This window comes from Gastrolobium bilobum, unplaced genomic scaffold (genome assembly GCF_033153095.1).
Source record: "Gastrolobium bilobum isolate Gb01-03AN ecotype WA unplaced genomic scaffold, APGP_CSIRO_Gbil_v1 utg19567, whole genome shotgun sequence".
Classification (NCBI taxonomy): Eukaryota; Viridiplantae; Streptophyta; class Magnoliopsida; order Fabales; family Fabaceae; genus Gastrolobium; species Gastrolobium bilobum.
The window spans coordinates 275280-283414 of record NW_026897080.1 but is presented as its reverse complement, the minus strand read 5'-3'; the positions used below and the strand labels follow the sequence as shown (position 1 = coordinate 283414).

General features: G+C 39.8%; 1 non-coding gene across 1 annotated transcript; it reads left to right on the top strand.

Moving 5' to 3' along the window:
• The first annotated feature begins 4177 nt into the window (after positions 1-4177).
• Positions 4178-4284, top strand: LOC133303965 (small nucleolar RNA R71). Its single transcript, XR_009750540.1, has one exon. It is a non-coding gene; the product is annotated as a small nucleolar RNA R71 (small nucleolar RNA).
• Positions 4285-8135: the final 3851 nt, after the last annotated feature.

The following is an 8135-nucleotide window of genomic DNA, read 5'->3' as shown; positions in this document are numbered from 1 at the left end:
CTTCCTATCATGCCATAGCTTTGTCTTTTCCTTATACAAACTGGCACTTTCATAAGCAGACAAACGAAACTCATCCAATTCATCCAGTTCTTTGGAATCAAAATTCAGATATCTCACAGCCCACAAAGCCTTGTGCTCCAATCCAACTGGCAAATGACATGCTTTTTCCAAGCAGCAACTGAAATGGAGACATCCCAATAGGAGTTTTGAAAGCGGTCCTATACGCCCATAAGGTGTCATCAAGTTTCTTGGACCACTGGGTCCTAGCATTCCCAACAGTCTTCTCCAATATTCTCTTCAATTCCCTGTTGGAAATCTCAACCTGACCACAAGTCTGTGGGTGGTATGGAGTGCTTATTTTGTGCCTCACTCCATACTTAGCCAAGGCATACTCCACCATCCTATTATCAAAATGAGTGCCCCCATCACTAATGATAGCTCTAGGGACTCCAAATCTTGAAAATATATTCTTTCTCAGAAAAGCAATCACCACCCTGGAATCATTGGTTGGTGTAGCTATGGCCTCAACCCATTTGGACACATAATCAACTGCCACCAATATGTACTTGTTAGAGTAGGAAGAAGGGAAAGGTCCCATAAAATCCATACCCCAAACATCAAAGATCTCCACTTCCTGGATATTGTTCAACGGCATTTCATGTCGCCTAAAAATATTCCCAGTTCTCTGACAGTTGTCACATGCCTCCACAAACTTCTTTGCATCCTTGTATAAAGTGGGCCAGTAGAAGCCACTCAACAATACTTTTGCTGTAGTTCTCTCACCTGCAAAATGTCCATCATATGCAGAACCATGACAATGCCAGAACACATCATTTTGTTCTTCCTCTGGAATACACCGTCGGATCACACTATCTGAACATCTATAGAAAAGATATGGCTCATCCCAAATGTATCTCTTAACATCATGCAGAAATTTCTTCCTCTGTTGCCATGTTAAATCCTTAGGCATCAATCCAGCAGCTTTATAGTTGGCGAAATCAGCAAACCATGGTGGGGTACTGATAGAGAAGACTTTATCCCTAACCATCTCTGTGACAGCACATAGGTGCAGTGGTCAACTTTTCTTTTAAAACATGAAATGCATGCAAACATTCATCATCAAACAGGAATTCTTGGTCCTTGACCAATAACTTGCATAAGGGCTTGGCAATTTTTGAAAAATCTTTTATGAACCGCCTATAAAATCCTGCATGACCAAGAAAACTCCTCACACCCTTAACATTTATAGGTGGAGGAAGTTTCTCTATCACAGAAATTTTTGCCCTGTCCACCTCAATTCCATTCCTAGACACCTCGTGTCCAAGAACTATACTTTCTGTCACCATAAAGTGACACTTCTCCCAGTTCAAAACCAAATTACAATGTTGACATCTTTTCAAAACAGAATCTAAATTCCCTAGACATACATCAAAATCAGACCCAAATACAGAAAAATCATCCATAAAAATTTCTATGCATTCTTCTATCATATCAGAAAAAATGGAAAGCATGCACCTTTGAAAAGTGGCAGGAGCATTGCATAAACCGAAAGGCATCCTCCGGTATGCGAATATTCCATATGGACATGTAAAAGCAGTCTTCTCCTGATCCTCTGGTGCCACAACTATCTGATTGTACCCTGAATAACCATCCAAGAAGCAATAGAAAGCATGTCCTGCCAACCTCTCTAGCATCTGATCCAAGAAAGGAAGTGGAAAATGATCCTTCCTGGTTGCCTTATTCAGCCTCCGGTAATCAATGCACATTCTCCAGCCAGTGATTGTCCTTGTGGGAATCAACTCATTATTCTCATTTTTCACCACAGTCATCCCCCCTTTCTTGGGCACGGTCTGCATAGGACTCACCCAAGCACTGTCTGAAATGGGGTAAATCATCCCAGCATCAAGCAACTTCACCACCTCCTTCCTCACTACTTCCTTCATAGTGGGGTTGAGTCTCCTCTGTGGTTGCCTTACTGGTTTGACCTCTTCCTCCATCAATATTTTGTGGGTGCAAAAGGAAGGATTAATACCCTTAAGATCTGAAAACTGCCATCCAATAGCCATTTTATTCTTCTTGAGTACCTTAATCAACTTCCCTTCTTCCTCATCAGACAACATTGCATTAATGATTGCTGGATATGTTTGATCATCCCCAAGGAACACATACTTCAAATGTGAAGGTAATTCTTTAAGTTCTACCTTAGGTGCTCCTTTTGGAATGTCATCAATCTTCTTCTCAAGCTCTTCCACTTCTGGCTCTTCTTGGTAATCTTCTGTACCTGTCTCTTCTTCTGATCTTTTTTCCTCAACTGGGAATTCTTCTTCTTTATTCACTTCTTCCACAACCTCCTGTATCACATCTAATCTAAAACAATCCTCCACATCAATAGGGTGCTTGATGGTTTCAAATACATCAATTGTGACTGTTTCCTCATCCACCCTTAGCAACAACTTTCCTTGTTCAACATCTATCAAAGATCTTGCAGTTGCTAAAAAGGGTCTTCCTAACAATAGAGGACTTTCTGTATCCTCTTCCTCCATGTCAAGAATCACAAAATCCACTAGAAAAATAAACTTGTCTACCTTGACCAAGACATCTTCAACCACACCTTCAGGCCTCTTGATAGATCTATCTGCCAGATGCAGAATAAGATTGGTCTCCTTCAAAGTGTTGATTCCCAAAGCTCTACATACTGTCAACGGTATCAAGTTTATACTGGCTCCCAAATCGCACAATACCTTTCCCACCTCCACATCTCCTATAGCAATAGAGATACTGAAGCTTCCAGGATCTTTCATTTTTGTTGGAAGCTTCTTCTGGATTAGGGCACTACACTCTGCTGTTAGGGCCACTGTCTCACCATCAGTTAATTTCCTCCTTAGTAAGAAGATCCTTCATGAACTTTGCATAGTGAGGCATATTTTCTAGTGCTTCAGAAAATGGTATGTTAATTTGTAAATTTTTGAAGATATCCAGAAATCTTGCATAGTGCTGTTTCTGAATCTCTTGCTTCAACCTCTGAGGGTAGGGAACTTTAGCATAGGGAGATAAAATAACTGGCTGTTCTTTCTTGTCAGCCATCTTCTTCTTTTCCCACTTCATCATCTTTTGTGGGGAAGCATTTTTACCAACTTCTACCTCTCCTTCATTCTTATTGTCCTTCCCTTCCTCTTCTTTATCAATTCCAACTATAACATCTCTAACAACTACTTCCTTCTCACTTTTCTCATTTCTCATCTTCTCTACTTCATCATCAGAGACTACATCTTCAACCACAACCTCTTCTTCATTCTTTTTATTTTCCACATTCTTTTTCACTGGTTAAAGTACCAACCCACTTCTTGTCATAATTGCTTTACAATGCTCCTTAGGATTCACTAGTGTATCACTTGGAAATTTCCCTTGTGGTCTCTCTGATATCTGTCTTGATAATTGACCAATTTGCGTCTCCAAATTTCTGATTGATGCTTCCTGATTTCTAAAAGAAGTTCTGGTCTCCTGCATGAATGCAGTTGTCTCTTCCCTGAATGAATTAGACCCCTGGATATAATCCTGAGTTGTCTTAGATAACTGAGCAAACGCTTTCTCCCATGCAGCAGGATCACTTGACTGCTCCTTCATATATGGTGGTGGAGGATGTAATGGTGGATTCAATTGATGGTTGGAACTATAGCTGAATCCTGGGTGTTGATTCTTGTTCTTCCATGGTGGCATATAAACATTCCTTCCCTGATTGTTGTAGTTCCTTTGATTATTCTGATCATACCACACTCCATTCACCTCTGCTTATTCTGGTGATCTCCCATAATCACACTCCTCTGTCACATGGCACTTGCCACAGATAGCACATACACTCTTTGTTTCCACAGAAGCTACCTTTTGTGAAGAGAGTTGCTTAATAAGGGTATCTAATTGTTGTTGATGTTGTCTCTGTGTCTGCATCAGTTGATCATTCCTTGCCAACAGAGCATCATACCCATCCAACCTGATGACTCCTGTCCTTCTGTCAGCCACTGGGGCATTATCAAATTCTTGAGATGCTAATGACTCAAAGATATCCAAGGCTTCTTGAGCGGTCTTGTTAGTCAATGATCCACCAGCAGTGGCATGCACCAAGGTTCTAGTGTTAGTGGTCATTCCTTGCAGGAAGATTGCTGCTTGTTGCCATGCCTCAATTCCATGTTGTGGACATTTCCTCAACAAAGTCTTGAATCTCTCCCAAGCGTCATAAATGGATTCTGACTCTTTCTGCTTAAAGCTTGTAATCTCATCCTTCAACTTGGCCCTCTTGGATGCTGAGAAAAACCTCTGCAAGAACTTGGTTTGCAGATCATCCCAAGTTGTTATACTTCCTTGTGGCAATGATTGCAGCCATCTCCTTGCATCATTCGTCAGTGAATGAGTGAATAGTCTCAACAGAATTGCATCTCTTGTGACACTATTTATCTTAACAGTATCACTCAACAATATAAAGTTCTCTATGTGCAAGTAAGGGTCCTCTGCACTGGTTCCAGCAAACTGATCCTTCTGCACCAAATGTATCAAAGCAGGCTTCAATTCAAAGTTGTTGGGCTCCACTGTTGGGCGCACAACACTCCTAATTGGAGGAATCACTGCAGGAGTCATGTACTCTCCTAGTGTCCTCTGTGGTGGTGGTGGTCTGTGATTCTCTGCCATTATCTCTTCCTGATTAACCGTACTTGATTCACCAATTTCTTGCAACTGTCTCCTTTGCCTGGCTTCCCTTTTGTGCTTCCTCGATGTCTTTTCTAATTCTGGATCATACAACAACAAATTCGGATCAAGTGTACCACGCATATACCAGAATCAAAATTGACCAGAAACTTAACATAAACTAAAATACCGAAAATAAAAAGATTCAATCTCAGAATTCTATAGTATCAGTTAGTGTTGAAAAACAAATTCCCCGGCAACGGCGCAAAAACTTGTTGGACATTTAGCAAGTGCACTAGTCGTACAAGTAATAAAATGATGAGTAAAGATCGTTCCCACGAGGAATTGTGTTCAAACACCAATATACCATAGAAAACTAATTTGAATCAAATAAGAGTTTGTAAAAATCATGAATAATTTGTCACAAGAAAATTGATTGTAAGTAATTTGACACAAAGTAAATATGGATTAGGAATTAATAAAACAACAAGTAGTCAGATAACAACTTTCCTCCATAATAACCCATGTAAAAATTGATCATATGATGAATTCCTTTCCATGTGATGTTAATCAACCTTTTACTTATCATCAAGATGTAATCCCTTACTACCCTGATAGATACATTAATCAGAAACCCCAATCCCTTGGTGATCTCTTTCTTAATACATGCATGAAATACTAAAGTTTTAAGATTACATCAGAATTCTAGCATCAATCCCTTGAGTACTAGAATTCTGATGTTGAGATTATCAAATACAGAAGTCATATAAACATCCATGTTCTATACTACTTCCTTGATAGAAATAATTAACTCAGAAAATCTCAAATCAACACATGAAAAATACTTCATCATATTAATCAAATCAACATAATATTATCATGGAGTTCCATTGCATTCAGACTACAAAGACTCTACTCAGACATGACTAAGGAATAGATAAGAGAAGAAGAAGCAAACTTCATTTCCATGTTGAAAGTCTTCAATCTCCAAACTATTACAAAGAAATCCTAATACAAAAACTAAAACTAAAAGAATTTAGAGAGAAGTCAGACTAAAGTTTAAGAGAGAGGAAAGTTCAGATCCCTCAGCTCCATAGCTTTTTCTAAGTGTCAAGGCTTTGCCTTATATATGTTACAATTAAAAACAGAAAACTGATGTGGGCGCTAAAACGTCCATAAGTGACCGTTTTAGCGTCCATGCTTTACGTATGCTCAACTGCTTTTAACTGATTTCAACACTAAAATGTTAAGGAATGACCGTTTTAGCGTCCAAACTTGGTGAATGCTCAACTGACTTTAACTGACTCCAACGCTAAAACTCTTGATTTGGACGTTTTAGCGGTGAAGACCAGAATCCTTTTTCCACTTTAGGGCGCTAAAACGCTTATTACAGGCCGTTTTAGCGCCCAAGACCAGCAATTTTCCATTTTCTAAGTGCAGCAGCGCGCTAAAATGCTCTGTGTGGGCGTTTTAGCGCTCATCACCAGCAAGTTTTGGCCTCTTCCTGTAGCAGGGCGCTAAAATGCTCAGTGTGGACGTTTTAGCGCTCAACACTTAGGCAATTTTTCTCCTCTTGAGCTCCAGAATCTTCTTCCTTCTCCAGTTGTCTTTCAAGTTTGCTTTTCCTACAAGAGTCATACAAATTTCCAATAAAGCTCTTGAACTTGTAATTGAGGACATCTTAGGACATTAACCTTGTTTTTCATCATTTAATCACACAATTTGATCCTAATTCCTGCTAAAAATCATGATGAACTAAGGGTTCATCACACACTGCATTGTCATACATATTCTGATGCATGCATATATTTTTATACTGTGTTTATACCAGAAATGAGCTTAGGGGTGGAGAAGCCCTCCAAGGGTCCCTAGTTTACTGAGGTAATTATATTATCTCATCTCGCGTTATGGGAATTACCACTTCAGGTACAGGAGCTGATGGTGCTAAGGCATCGCGTGACGAGAGGCCAGAGGAGAGATACTATCTGACATGATAGTATGATTTGATTGATATGCTGATGAGTATTTGGCATGAATTTATTTTAGATATGTATCTATAAGCCATGTCATTATTTTGAGAGCATAGGAGATGTCTATGCCATGTTGATAGTTTATCTATTTTTTTAGTTATGTCTGTGTATGTCTACCGTCTTCCGATATCTAATTCCCTTAGGAAAAAGTTTGCTTGAGATAGGACTACGACCTTCAGCTCTACCTCCATATAGATAGAATCTGATGGATCCCCTTTGAATAGAAGGAAAAAGTAAGTCCTGTGAATCAATGAAACATTAAAAGCATGCTAATAATCTCTCTTTGCATCCGCTTAAATTCTGTAGGCCATTCCAAATGTTTTTCTTCATCAGATTGCAATGGGTCCAATCCAACATCTTTGAACTTCTTTGCAAAAACAATGGACTCCAGTCCTGCCTCTGGAACCTGCCATGCAGAACAACTTAGAATCACCTGCAGAATTTTCAATATAACAAGGGTTTTAGTAATATATACATGCTACTTACATCAGTAACGTGGTTAAGAAGAAATACAAAAAGGAATTATATAGCGGCTTTCAAACAATCTTAATTATATCAAATAACTGATATTTGGGTATGAACACTCGGGAATAAGACCAACAAGAGGAATACAAAGAAACAAATAAAGGAAGGAAGATGAGCAATAGAATCATACCTCATGGTTCCCCAGTAGATTTGAACTATCAAGATCTTTCTTATCCTTTTTTCCTAGAGCTAAAGTACTGTTGTAAATATTATTATTATTTATTTATTTGTTATTTGTTACATTGGGCTTAGTCCATTAAGTCAAGTATTATAGGTTTTGTATTCTCTATAAATAGAGAACCCTTTTGTACAGATGATCTAACACAATTAATAATATATTTCTGATTACCCTTTTTTCAAGTTGGTATCAGAGCTCTCTCGATCCTGAGGGCTCTGCTTCCGCACCTACGAAACCTTTTATTTTTATTTTTATTTTTTTCATCTCTCGCTGCCATCAGTTGCCACCAGAAAAAATTTTTCGGAGACCTCTTGGACCGAGAAGGTCATTGTTCTTCTTTACCTCTTTACTCACTAGCCAAACAACACCTACAGAACACTGTTCCAACGCGTTCCAGATACAAGAACACAGTTCCAACGCGTTTCAGCCCCTGTTCATAGCGTTTGACCCTCTTTCCGGCGGCCGTTCACCTCCGACCAGCCACAGACGGGACCGCCACCTTCAGACCACCTCACGGTTGAAAGCCCAGCTCCGGCAAAGCTCTCACGCGCTCTCACGCGCCACCCTCCTCTCGGCGCGTGAAGCCCACTCACAGGCCACTCCACCGGCGCGTGGCGGTGTTTCTCGGCCGCGTACCACTGCAGCCTTGATCGTCTCTCCAAGGCGGTTCTGGATCTGTGCTCACCTGACTAATCGGACTTCATTTGATAATCTGTTTGGTTGAT